Source organism: Meriones unguiculatus, chromosome 8 (assembly GCF_030254825.1).
Source record: "Meriones unguiculatus strain TT.TT164.6M chromosome 8, Bangor_MerUng_6.1, whole genome shotgun sequence".
Taxonomy (NCBI): Eukaryota; Metazoa; Chordata; class Mammalia; order Rodentia; family Muridae; genus Meriones; species Meriones unguiculatus.
In genome coordinates, this window is record NC_083356.1 from 44,696,510 (window position 1) to 44,711,294 (window position 14,785).

The 14,785-nt window shown below is 41.2% G+C and overlaps 1 long non-coding RNA gene across 1 annotated transcript; it reads left to right on the forward strand.

The window, feature by feature from the left end:
* The first annotated feature begins 8,771 nt into the window (after positions 1 to 8,771).
* LOC132656010 (uncharacterized) lies at positions 8,772 to 14,471 on the forward strand. The gene is made up of 3 exons (XR_009593967.1): positions 8,772 to 8,896; positions 10,764 to 10,876; positions 13,903 to 14,471. It is a non-coding gene; the product is annotated as an uncharacterized LOC132656010 (long non-coding RNA).
* The last annotated feature ends 314 nt before the right edge of the window (positions 14,472 to 14,785 follow it).

Genomic DNA, 14,785 nt, shown 5'->3' on the forward strand with positions numbered 1-14,785 from the left:
GGACATAACAATAGACACTGAGGAAATCCAAACAATTGGTAGGTCTTAGTCTATATGCCACAAAATTTGAAAATCTAAATTAAATGGACAATTATCTTGATAGATTCCATTTACCAAAATTAAATCAAGATTATGTAAATAGATTAAATAGTCCAATATCACCCAAGGGAATAGAGTAGTCATCAAAAGTATCCCTTCCATAAAAAGCCCAGGGCCAGATGGTTTCAGTGCAGAATTTTACCAGACCTTCATAGAAGAGCTAACTCCAATTCACTTCAAACTATTTCAAAATAGAAACAGAAGAAACATTACTGAACTCATCAGTGAAGCCACAGTCACCTTGATACCTAAACCACACAAAGACCCAACAAAAAGAGAACTTTAGACCTATTTCTCTTATGAATGCTGATGCAAACCGAATAAAAACCAAATACAAGAACACATAAAAGATATCCTCCATAACCAAGTAGGCTTGATCCCAAGCATGCAGGGGTGGTTCAATATACGGAAATTCATCAATGTAATCCACCATATAAACAAACTGAAGGAGAAAAACCACATGATCATCTCCTTAGATGCTAAAAAAGCATTTGACAAAGTCCAACACCCATTCATGTTTAAAGTCTTAGAGAGATCCAGGATACAAGGCACATACCTAAACATAGTAAAGACAATATACAGCAAGCCTATAAGCAACATCAAACAAAATGGAAAGAAACTTAAATCAATCCCACTGAAATCAGGGGCAAGGCAAGGCTGCCCACACTCTACGTATTTCTTTTTTTTTTTTTTTCAATGTAGTTTATTCAGGAACCTTGAACAATCATCTGACCCTGGGGAAAGCCAGCCCACAGCTTAAATAGCCTCTGGGTAGCCAACCCAGGCGTGCCACGTGGGCAATGCAGATAGGTCCACATACATGGAAGCAAGCCAGATCCTCAGCCTTAGCCAAATGTGGAATTGTTTGTGACAGAGAGCACTCACCATCGGGAAGGTGGAAGGCGGAAACCAGCTCCATCTTTAAGGCATAGCATTCCGCAGCTCTCTACGTATTTCTTTAACATAGGGCTTGAAGTCCTAGCTAGAGCAATAAGTAACTAAAGGAGATCAAGGGGATACAAATCAGAAAGGAAGAAGTCAAAGAATCACAATTTGATATGATAGTATACATGAGTAATCCCAAAAATTCAACCTGAGAACTCCTTCAGCTGATAATCACCTTCAGCAAAGTGGCTGGATTCAAAATTAACTCAAAAAAATCAGAAGCCCTACTGCATATGAAAGACAAAAGAGCTGAGAAAGAAATTAGGGAAACAACACCCTTCACAATAGCCAGTAATAACATGAACTACCTTGGTGTGACTCTAACCAAGCAAGTGAAAGACCTGTTTGAAAAAAAACTTGAAGTCTCTGAAGAAAGAAATCAAAGAAGATTTCAGAAGATGGAAAGATCTCCCACACTCATGGATCGGTGGAATTAACATAGTGAAAATGGCCATCCAGCCAAAAACAATCTACAGATTCAAAGCAATTTCCATCAAAACACCAACACAATTCTTTACAGACCTTGAAAGAAAAACTCTCCATTTCATATAGAAAAACAAAAAAACTAGGATTGCTAAAACAATCCTATACAACAACAGATCATCTGGAGGTATCTCCATCCTTGATCTTAAGCTGTACTACAAAGCAATAGTAATAAAAACTGCATGGTACTGGCATAGAAAAAGAATTTTGGATCAGTGGAACTGAATAGAAGACCCAGAAATAAACCCACACACCTATGGATACTTAGTTTTCGACAAATTAGTCAAAACCATACAATGGAAATAAGACAGCATCTTTAACAAATGGTGCTGGTCCAACTAGATATCTACATGTAGAAAAATACAAATAGATCCATACTTATCACCCTGCACAAAACTAAAGTCCAAGTGGATCAAAGACCTCAACATAAAACCAGACACACTAAATCTGTTAGAAGAAAAAGTGGGGAAGAGCCTGGAACTTATTGGCACAGGAGACAACTTCCTGAACAGAACACCAACAGCACAGGCTCTAAGAGTAACAATCAATAAATGGGACCTCATGAAACTAAAAAGCTTCTGTAAAGCAAAGGGCACTGTCATCAAAACAAAACAACTGCCTACAGATTGGGAAAGGATCTTCACCAACCCTTTATCTGACAGAGGGTTAATATCCAGTATATATAAATAACTCAAGAAGTTAAACAACAAATCAAGTAATCCAATTAAAAATGGGGTACAGATCTAAACAGAATTCTCAACAGAGGAATATCAAATGGCAGAGAAACATTTAAAGAAATACTCAACATCCTTAGTCATCAGGGAGATGCAAATCAAAACAACCCTGAGATTTCACTTTACACCCATCAGAATGGCTAAGATCAAAAACTCAAGTGACAACACATGCTAGAGAGGAGGTAGAGAAAGAGCTGGGAATGTAAACTTGTACATCCACTTTGGGAATCAATATGGCACTTTCTCAGACAATTAGGAATAGTGCTACCTCAGGATCTAGCTATAGTGCTGCTAGGCATATATCCCAAATATGCTTAAGTACACAACAAGGACATTTGCTCAATCATGTTCATAGCAGCTTTATTTGTAATAGCCAGAAGCTGAAAACAACCCAGATTCAGTTCAGGAATGGATTCAGAAATTGTGGTACATTTACACAATAGAATACTATTCAGCAATTAAAAACAAGGAAATCATGAAATTTGCAGGCAAATGGTGGGAAGTAGATAAGATCATCCTGAGTGAGCTATCCCAGAAGCAGAAAGACACACATGGTATATACTCACTTATAAGTGGATATTAGACCTATAATATAGAATAAACATACTAAAATCTGTACACGTAAAGAAGCTAAAGAAGAAGGAAGACCCAGGGTAGGATGATCAATCCTCACGCAGAAAGGCAATCGGAATGGACATTGGAAGAGGAAGAAAACAGGGAACAAGATAAAAAGGGCCTTTGAAAGACTATCCAGCAAGGTACCAAAACAGATGCTTAGGCTCATAGCCAAACTTTGGGCAGAGTGCAGGAAATTTTATGAAAGAAGGGGGAGATAGAAAGACCTGGAGGGTACTAGAGCTCCACAAGGAGAGCAACAGAACCAAAAAATGTGTTCACAGTGGTCTTTTCTGAGACTCATCCTCCAACCAAGGACCAAGCATGGAGATAACCTAGAACACCTGCACAGATGTAGCCCATGGCAGCTCATTCTCCAAGTAAGGGGAACAGGGGCTATTTGTGACATGAACTAAGTTGCTGGCTCCTTGATCACCTCTGGCTAATGGGAGAGCAGCCTTACCAGGCCACAAAGGAAGACAATGCAGCCACTCCTGATGAGAGATGATAGGCTAGAGTCAGAGGGAAGGGGAGGAGGAAGTCCCTTATCAGTGGACTTGAGGAGGGGCATGGGAGGAGATGAGGGAGGAAGAGTAGCTTTGGAGGGGATGAGGAAGGGGGCTACAGCTGGGATATAAAATGAATAAATATAATATATATTTGATTATAAATAAATATAATCAAAAACGAGGAAATCATGAAATTTGCAGGCAAATGGTGGGTTCTAGAAAAGATCATTCCGAGTGAGGTATCCCAAAAGCAGAAAGACACACATGGTATATACTCACTTATATAGACCTATAAGATATAATAAACATAATGAAATCTATACACCTAAAGAAGATAAACAAGAGAGAAGATCCAGGGTAAGATGATCAAATCTCACTTAGAAAGACAAATGGGATGGGCATTGGACATAGGAGAAAACAAGTAACAGGACAGGAGCCTACCACAGAGGGCCTCTGAAAGACTCTAGCTAGCAGTATATCAAAGCAGATACTAAAACTCATAACCAAACCTTTGGCAGAGTGCAGGGAATCATATGAAAGAAGGGGGAGTTAGTATGACCTGGAGAGGATAGGAGCTCCACAAGGACCAAATATATCTGAGGACAGGGGTCTTACATGAGACTGTTTCTCCAACGTATGGATATAACCTAGAACCTCTGCTTGGATGTAGCCCATGGTAGCTCAGTAACCAAGTGGATTTCCTTAGTAAGGGGAACAGGGTCTATTTCTGACATGAACTCAATGGCTGGCTCTTTGACCTCCCCCTCCCTCCCCTGAGGGAGGAGCAGCCTTGCTAGGCCACAGAGGAGGACTTTGCAGCCAGTCCTGAAGATACCTGATAAAACAGGGTCAGATGAAAGGGGAGGAGCTCCTTTCCTATCAGTGGACTTGGAAAGGGGCAGGGAGGAGATGAGGTAGGGAGGGTGGAATTGGGAGGGAATGAGAGAGGGGGATACAGCTGGGATACAGAGTTAATAAAATGTAACTAATAATAAAAATACAAAATAAATAAATTTTTAAAAGGAATGAAATGTACTAAAGTAAGCCAGTTACCTAAATATTTACGTTTTATCATTCAACTTAAGTTAGGTAATTCAAGCAGTTAGTCTCATCAGCATAATAAGTAGTAGGCTCAGTGCCACTACATGCAGGAAAAAATAAAGGGAAGGAAAAATAAAGAGTTATTGTTCAAAAAAAAAAAGCATGAGATGAGTCAAATGAAAGTAATGTAAGTATGTTTAAATGTTATTCATTTATTTATTCACTTTACATCCCACTTGAACCCCCTCCCCTCCCTACTCTCCTCCTGTCTCCACCCTTCCCCCCTTTCCCTATTCTGCAAAAAAGGAGAGTTTTCACACACACACAAACCCACCTCAGCTCATCAAGTGTCATCAGGACTAAGCATCCTCTTTCTCTGTTTTCTGGTGAGGCAGCCACTCCAGGGAGAAGTGATTCAAAAGCAGGCAGTAGAGTCCATGTAGAAGAAAGCCCCTGCTCCACTTACTAGTAAATCACATGAAGCTCAAGGTGACCATTGGCTACATTTGTGTAGGGGGCCTAGGTCCAGTCCCTGCATGGTCCTTGGTTGATACTTCAGTCTCCATAATCCCCCCTGGGCCCAGGTTAGTTGGCTCTGTTGATCCTCTTAACCTCCAGGTCTTTCTATCCTTTCCCCCAAAACTTTTGTACAAGATTCCCTATGCTTTCCCCAATGTTTGGCTGTGAGTCTCAGCATTTATTTCAATCTACTGCCAGGTGAAGCCAGAGGACAGCTTTGCTAAGTTCCCATCTGCCCACATAGCAGAATATTGTTAATAATGTCATGGTTGAGGTCTCTCCCGTGGAGTGGGTCTCAGGTTGGGCCAGGCATTAGTTGGACATTTCCTCAATCTCTGCTCTTCTCTTTATTGCTGCACATCATAAAAAGGATTTTACATATTTCTATTCATGGGTATTTTTCTTAAACCTTTGATAATGCTTTTTCAATTTATTTATTTTTTGTCCTGCAACCTAAGCTAAAGAACTTAGTGAAAGGTGTAAACATTGTAACACAGACCTCTCTACAGTGCTGAGAAACTTCACAGCGAGCTCTCCATGTCTCTCTGCAATTTGTTTTCCCACTTCTCCCAGCTCAAGTTTACTCTTGCCTTCTGACCTTTGGTGTATGTATTGCTTGGGATTCTCTCCTGCCCTTTGGACAAAAGTCAATATTTGTCTTTGCTGGTTTTGGTCTTTCATGATGTTCCAATTTTCCTTCTGTCATTCCTGTTTGTCCTTGAAAAGGAGAATCATGTCCCACTTTTATCTTGTTAGAATTTTCCCAGAAAATTCTAGAGTATAGCCATATACACACAAGCTATTAGACTGATAGAAACACTGGTCTGAGCTTATCATTTTTGGGGAGCACATATCAAAGAAGATGTCATCAGTCATGTACTTCAGTTGGTACCAGAGGTAACATTGCCATATTCCCCTCACAAAGAGAAAGTATTTATGCCCAGAAGTTCATGGTGGTTAGGAGCTTTGGAAAAGGATGAAGAATCTAAAAAGTAGCTTAATATTGGGATGCTAAGAAATAAGAATTGTATAAGGTGGAACACAGAAACTAAAAATGGTGCAAAAATAACATTTCCCTTGTATTCCTCTATCTAATCCTAACAGGCTGGCAAAATATTCAGTCACTGGCATTATCAGGGACTCTCACAGAAGATTGCATCAGAATGTACAATATTTAAGAAATACCAAAAGAAAGGGAAAGAAGAAAAAGGAAGAAGATAGTCTTCTCTGAGTGATGAGCACTGGTGTGTCAGCCTTGGAGTCTAAGCCCACAGTAATCTTTCTGTCCTTTGTGATTTTGGGTTGTTCACATCTTGTCATTGATAGGGTCTGGAACCACTTCCTAAGACTAGGAAACCTCTTCTTTATTTTTATTTTTTCTTTATATATATTTATTTATTTATTACCATTTATTCACTTGTATCCTTGCCCCAGCCCCCTTCTTCCTCACCTCTCAGTCTCACCCACCCTCCCTCTTCTCTCCATATGCCTTTTCCCTAGTCCTCTGATAGGACCATGTACAAGAGGACCTAGACACCCTATTCAAAGAAAGGCCATCAGCTGCTCAGGTTCCAAGTGATTTTCTTAGTCCTAGTTTCTTTTCATTTTTAAAATATTTTTTATTAATTACATAATCCCTGAACAGATGTAGCCCATGGCAGCTAAGTGTCCAAGTGGATGCCCTAGTAAGGGGAACAGAGACTGTCTCTGACATGAACTCACTGGCTGAACTCACTTTAATCACCTACCCTTAGGGGGGAACAGCCTTACCAGGCCACAGAGGAAGACAATGCAACCAGTCCTGATAGACTAGGGTCAGAGGGAAGGGGAGGAGGACCTCCCCTATCAGTGGACTGAGGGAGGGGCAAGGGAGGAGAAGAGAAAGGGAGGGTGGGATTTGAAGGGGACAAGAGAGGGGACTACAGCTGGGATACAAGGTGTATAAATTGTAATTAAAAGGAACTTTCTTGATATAGGCCCCACCCCATGCACTCTCTTTGAACCTTAACATGAATAGAACTTTCAAGGCAGTTCCAAAACAGTAAATAACAAATATCTATCTCTCTTGATCCAGAAACATAAAAATCTCTCTCCTTTCCCCTACTGTGGGGACCCTTTTCTTTGCTCATAAAAGTTTCCTCCCTGGAAATCATCTTTTAAAGACAAAAAAGATTCAGTGTCTTCAGGGTGATTTTTTTCTAAGGCTTTGGATCCTGTCAGGTACAGAAGGCAAGATTCGGTACAGGAGAGGACAATGGGATACAGAAAGTAAAAATGGGATACAGAAATTGAGTAGTGTAAAACACAAAAATTTAGTAGTTTTATAAAAATGTTCTGAGTAATACTAGAGCCATAAACAGGGAGTGTAACTTTTAGAAATGAATGAATATCGGGCTGGGGAGATGATCCTGCAATTAGGAGTGTTTCTTACTCTTCCAGAGAAGCCCAGGTTCAATTCCAAGCACCTATGTGGCAGCTCACAACTGTCCTAAACTCCAGTTACAGATGATCTGACACTCTCACACAGACATATATGCAGGCAAAAACAAACAAACAAATGAACAACAATGCGTATACAATAAAAATCAATAAACTATGAAAAATTAATGAATGAATGAAGGCATGCTCAACAAGATTTTCATTTTACCCTACATTTCCAAAACTTTATCAGAGCTATAGGACCTCTATCCATCCTTTTCTCAGGATGCTCATGCAGATTGATATGTCAATGTAAATATACCAACAGTAAATTAACAGTCATTGCAACTATGGGTTGAACATTTCAGATTATCAGACAAGTAGGACACAAACCATGACACTGGATTGTTTTTTCTCAACTTGATACAAATTAGAGTTAGTTGATGGGAGAAGAACACAGCCGAGAAAATAGTTTCATCAGACTGGCATGTAGACAAGCATGTTGACCATTTTCTTAATTAATGATTGGTGTGGGAGGACCTACCCCATTGTGGGTGTTGCCGCCCTTCAACAGATAGTCTTGGGATGAATAAGAAAACAGGTTGAGTAAGCCATGAGGAGCAAACATGTAATACCTCCATGTTCTCGGCTTCACTTCTTCCCTCCAGGTTCCTGCTTTGAGTTCCTGCTATGGCTTCCGTCAGAGATGAAGTTATAAACTACAGAGTGAAAATAAACCTTTTCCTCCACAAGTTGTTTTTGTCATGGTGCTTGATCATAGCAATAAAAACCCTAGCTGATACAGTAAGCTAGAAAGTTTAGTGTCAGCAGTACTGTCAAACTCTGTGTCAGGTATAAGATATTCTGCATATCAGGTATTTACATTACAATTCAAAAAGATAGCAAAATTATAGCTATTAAGTGGAATGGAATGATTTTATGGTTGGGGTTACCATAACAGGAGAAACTGTAGTAAAATTTCGTAGCAGTAGGAAGGTTGAGAATCACTGTCCCAGTTCTATTTTCTTTCTGTCTCTTTTCTGAGAAACTTCTATGACAAGAAAGTTAAGTTACTGGCTGGTTCTAATTTGGAAAGCAGCTACAAAACACTGGCAGTGAGAGAAATACTGACAAATTGGCATCCACCTAAAGAAAAGCCAATGACAGGTTGAGAAGGACTTTGGTCAAGGCTCAGATACCTTCATCATGTCCCCTGGCTGAACTTGCTTAACCCTGTGAATAATCATCTGTGCCACTCCTATCCTTCCTCCCTTCAAGCTTTCAACAAAAGAAAGTATATTTTTGAAAGTACTTTCCTGTGGCACACACAGGTGGAAGACACCCAGAGGCCTGCCAGCTGCCAAGCAACATGTGTGGGTCAGCGTCACTGCCATGACCAAGTATGTGATGGCGAGATGGAGGAGAAAGAGAAGCTGAATGGTTTGAGCACTATGAAGAGAGGTGAAGCTGGAGATGCAGCGGTGATGAGGATCAGCCTGATGTGAGAAGCCTGCGCTGCCGTATGATGCCATGGTGATGTATTAGCCAGTGCTGCCACTGAGAGCCATGGCTGAGTCCATGGCCATACAGCAGCAGGGGTCTGCGTCAATGTCCATGTTACCGCCAAAGAACATCCCTGGTCTGGGATGCTCCCTGGGACCATGTTGATGTCCAAGGACTGTTCAGAACTGACCCTTCTTATCACATGGGCATTGTGGTAGAGCTGGTCCTGGATACAACACAGGGAGAGCAGCCCTGCTGTGGAGCTGGGTATCTGCCCCCCACCCCACCCCTCACTGGCTGCAGCATTTGGGAGAGCAGGCCTGTACCTGATCTGGGCAGCACAGCAGAGCTGATCCTAGTGTTATGGGCCTGAGAGATCTGGGCTTGCCCCTTTTCAGCTGCAGCACGTGGGTAGGCTGGCCCTGCTCCTTGCCGGGGCAGCGTTAGATAGCTGGTCTTGGTGGAGTGGGTGCCCCAGAAAGCTTGCCCCAGTGACATGAAAGCAGGAGAGCTAAATCTGCTCAGACTGCAAGAGGGCTTGCCTCTCCTCTTGCCAGGGAAAAGCAGAAAGGTTGGAGGGCTGACCAACTCAGCTACAGCTCAGGCCCAGGTCCAGAGTTGGTCCATCCCAATACCTATCCCATCTATATACTTCACATGCTGGAGCGTGTGAAGGGGCCAGTTCTTCAGGATATCCATGACAGAGCAGCAACAGGATTTGTAAGAGGAGTAATGAGGAGGATCCAATATTGATAGTATAGCAGAAGCCAGAGGCCTCAAACCAGACCAGTGACTCATTGCAATGAACATTTGCAAGTAAAGGTATTCGGGGTAAGGAAAATAAAAGCCGTTTTCAGCTTCCGTGGCCAAATATTTTTTCATTTGTTTATTTGTTTGTTTTCCTTTGGGGGAAAGGTTGCAAGGGCAGAGAATGGATACAGCAGGATGGAGAAATAAGTGGGATTGTGGTGAATGGTGTTAAATTAAAAAAGAATCAATAATTTAAAAAAAAAAGGAAAGTACATTTCTGTAAATGTGTTTGAGCTCTGTTATGGTCAATTTTGCTATAACAGCATATTTCAAAAATATTAAGTACACATTTCTGGGCTAGCACCATAGGTATGAAGGGTAAAGTTACTTTCTGAAAATCCTGACAACCTGAGTTTGATCCCTTCGACACAGGTTGAATGCTAGAATAAGAGAGTTGACCTCTAACCCACACACCTGTGCAAACACATAAATAAATAAATGTAAAAAGTGTGTAGTTCTCAGTCACATTATGAGTCAAAGAGAGGCAAAGGCAGCTAGATCCAGGTTACAGTTCCATTTCCCATGTCTTCTCATTTCAGGAGGGCTGTGGGAAAAGGGAAGAACAAGAGAGTTGAGACTGTCAATGACAGGCACATTCTCATGACTAAGGCATGTCAAGTAAGGGAACCTAAAGTCAGTAGGATGAGCATGTGTGCTACCTTAAGAGAAGAAGTAAGGACTAATTTTTCATGGTAACATAATTTATCATAAGATTCTCCTCATCAGTCCTCTATATCCCCAACATCTCTTGTGTTAAAGCACGCAACTCATCCTATGGATAATACTTCCCTCTGCTGTATCACTACTCCACTTTGCCCCAAGTGTGAAGAGACACCAACCCACTGCCGTCTCTGTTTCTTCTTCAGCATCCTACATTGTGACATTTCCCACTCTGCCGACAAAACTTTGACAAGGTTGTTGCCAAAGTTACCATTCCCTGTCTAGTTGCTAAATGCTATGAGAACTTTTTCAATTTTCCTCTTCCTTGACCTCTGTGTCAAGAGAGAGAGCTGTTAACCACTGTAGAGACTGTCACTCCACTCAGTAACTCTAATATATGTCTGTCTGGTTGTTTCCTTCTCTACAGATGCCAATGGGAAACCTCTTTTCTTTTTGCTGTTGATTTGGAGAGGGCTAATAAATAATGCAGCTTTCTCTTGCATTAATTTAGGACCAGCTCAGACAGGGGAAGACGAAAAGGTAAGCATTATGTATCGATAAAGTTGTATTGGAAATATGATTTGTATATGTGGCAAAAATAAGATTCCTAATGCTGAAAGTGAGGAGTCATCTGTCCAAGTCAGGGAAGTAGCAGAGTCTCCTCACCCTGTGCAAGGAGGTGGGAAGTTCTTTGCTTTGCAAAGAGGACTTTGCAGGGAGGCAGGTGGTGGTGCAAAGGTCTGAGGGAAGAGTGTGCCTGTCCTACTGTGGAACGACCTTTAACTTTCAAACTTTCGAGCTCACCAGTCTTTGAACTTCACCTTTAGCTTGATAGAACAGTGAGAACATGAGAATCCCTCCTTGAAGAATCTTGATCCACAAGAGAGTTGCTTCCCTTGCTACACCTCCTGCCTGTTACTGGCATGTATTTCCTTGACTAGGGTTTCCCAAGGCATTCATTTACTTTAGCTGCTGCTAAAACACTGGCTAAAACTGGGAACTCACATACCTCAACTGTTTTCCCTCACAGCTCTAGAGGTGACAAGAATGAGAGAAGCATAAATGTGATATCAGGCTTAGGACACCAGCCTCCTGGGGCAAGCCTGCAATCCTAGCTACTTGATTAACTGAGCCAGGAGGGTCATAACTTGAATGCCTGCCTAGGTTAAAGAGTGAGTTCAAGGCCAACCTGAACAACTTAATCAGATCCTGTATCAGAAGAAAAATAAAAAAGGGTTGGAGGTGTATCTATCTGGTGGAGGGCTTATGTAGCAGGCCTGAAGCCCTACGTTCAGCTCCTACAATGACAACCTCTTTCAATTGCTACTGTTTGTGTTCTCCTGTGACCTTTGCCTTATATATGGACATTCACTTGATTTCTCTTCCTCCTCTAGTCAGTCATATTGGATTAGGATATTCCCTATCACTGTGTGGAGTCTTTATTTAATCCAGGCGCATAGTTTGCTTACAGTACTACCAATGAAAGTCTGGTTCTGATATAGGAAGTCTTCCCGTCTCTTCTAAAACTATAAATTGACTTGTACAGTGAGGAACATGTTGCCAGTGGGAACCTCATTGCTTTCAGAGTACCCCAAGACAGTACCCCAAGGGAGCAAAGAAAAAAAGAAAAAGCAGTGTGACCAAGATTGTGAGACAGAGGTGGAGGATGGCAAGGCAGAGCACGGCAGGTCCATAGCTGTGATGCAATGTAGGGAATGTTAGAAAATCTAAAGGAGGTTGGTCACTCAACCCTGAGTGCTTCAGAAGTGTGGGTGGGTGTCCTGAGCAGAAACTCTGTTCTTAACGTGATTGTTTCAGCCATGTTGGTAATGACCCCCCCCCCAAAAAAAAAAAGCCAAACAGAAATGACGTATGAGCATCTGTCTTTCGTTTTCCTTCTCTAGCCCAAGTTCCCTCAAAGTTGACTGCTATTCCATAACAAGTGACCTGAAAGGCTCCTAACACACAGTGAGTTATGAGCCTTCCAGGTGTCCTATATTGATACTAATTGGTACTCACCTGTTATAAATCAAAAAGGGTGTTGGAATATATATTATTTATTTTTAGCCTTATGATTATCATGGGGTATTATTTAACCCACTATCACAAATATGACAAAGACACCTGTTAGATTTATAATTGCCTTATTTACCTTGGGCCGGAGAGATATTCCTACCTATACTGTCTGAATCACCTCACCATTCATCTACAGGCCCCCCCATCCAATGCCATCTTTCTTAACCATCCTATCTTCCATCCATAATCTTATAAATACTTGCTTTTGTTCTTCATAGAAGGACCCCGCCATCATTGGGGTCCTTCCTCCCAGTCCCATATGGTTTCTTCTCCAGGCTAACCCATCGAGGCATCTTCCCTCTTCTTCTTTTCGTGTCTGTCCCTCCTTCTTCCTGTGATTCCTCCTGGGATTCTCCAAAGCCCAGAAACCTTAGCCACATCTACCCCATTCTGCTCTGCCCAGGTATTGGCTATTTAATCAACCAATAAGGTATAATGACTTAGGCAGGTTTACACCGAGGGCCAATAATTAGCATCAGACCAACCTCCAACACTCCCCTTTCAGTGGACTAGAGGAAGGGGAAGAGGGGAAAAAGGAGGGACGGCAGGACTGGGGGAGTTGAGGGAGGGAGCTTCAGTCTGGATATACAATGAATAAATTGTGAAGAAAAAAATTAAAAAATAAACATGTGAAAAAATGGACAGGGATTAAATACAAGAATTTTGTGTTCTTGCTACTTTTAACGTATCATGAAAGATTTTTAAATTAAGTTAAAAACTGAAGTAAAAATGTAAAGAATACACATATTGAACGTTCCCTCTGATGTTATACATCAATGAATCCATTTGTATAGCGTATATTGTGAATTGAAATGTGTTTAATACAACCTACATGCCAAACATCTCATCTTAGAGACATAGCATGCTGCATATTATCTATTATCGGTACTTTTTCTTTCATGTTAACATGATTGATTGGAGACTGTGGCTTGCTGACACTAGCTAGTAAATCTGCTGTTAATCCTGAACAGCTGTATAACCAAATCACCACAGAGAGACTATGATTTATTTAGTTAACCTAGAACACAATGCTAGGCAATAGTTATCCCATCCTAAACCTCCAAGCCCTCATAGTTTCCTAACATTCGCATTCACCCATTATACTTGCTTTTTGTGAAATCTTAGGTCCAGTTCATTTCTCCATGTCATTCCAAGACCTCTCTTCCAGACTCTCTCCTCTCTGTCCTCTCTTCTCCTTTTCTCCTCCCACTCCTTCCTGTCCTCTGGCTCCTCCCCTCTCCTACCTACTCCTTCCTCTCCATTGCTCAACATTGTGGCTGGTTGTTTTATTTTGGCATGTTTACACAAAGTTGAGACAGGTGATGTTTAGAATAAGCATCACAATGCAATGTCAGGATTAAAATCATCAGAGAGTGAGGAAGATAAATCAGCATTTGAATGAACAAGGGTAAGGTGTATGTATACATTTCAAAAGAACATTGTACCAACACAGCCCACACCCCAGTTCTCAGGCCTGTGCCTTTTCCCAGGACCCACACTGATCGATCGGAGGACCTGGAGACCAACACAGATCAGGGAGCAGCAGGAAAACCAGAGGACTGAGGCCAACTGGGACCACAAGCTCTACCTACAACCCCAGAGACCTATTACCATCAGAGAACATAAGGCCTGCTAATAACAGTCAACCAAATGGCGAGAACACCAGCAACCAATGGTAGAATGCAAAGATGAATCCAGTTTTGGAGTACATACTGGGATGTAGTATCCTCCAACTCAGCAATGGGTTCCTCTAAAACCCTAACACTGCTATGTCTTGCACACTGATTGGCATTACAAATGAAGACATCAATGTCATGATCCCTTCTCTCAAGAGACTTATGAGTCATAGTTAAAACCAGAAACAGAAAAACTTGAATAATATTTCATGTGGTAAGTAAATAAGTACTGGGATAAACTCTCAGTACTATGTTGAACACAGCAGAATGACATTTTCTCAAAGCCATGTTCAAAAGAAGCTCAAACAGAAAGCCCAGTTTTAAATGACAGAGTTTGGAAAACAAAATAGTAAACATTAGTTACCATTTGTGGATGAATTGTGTTCCAGGCCATATGCTAGGTCCTTTCCATCATTACTGTCTCTTAGTGAAAGCTTGTGAAATACATTATTATTTGTACTAGACAATGAGGAATTTGAGACTCAAAGATTATATTTGTAGACTTCATAACATTTAATTACAAGAACACATTTTATTGTTAGCATTGAATTGATCACATCAAAAAATTTAGCAATATGTCTTCTATAAAGAGCCAGATAAGTATTTTGGGCTTTACAAAGTAAATGTCTCAGTTGCAACTACTTTGCGCAGAGATGTATGATATGCACAACTCAGTGAGCAAGGCTGTGTTTCAATA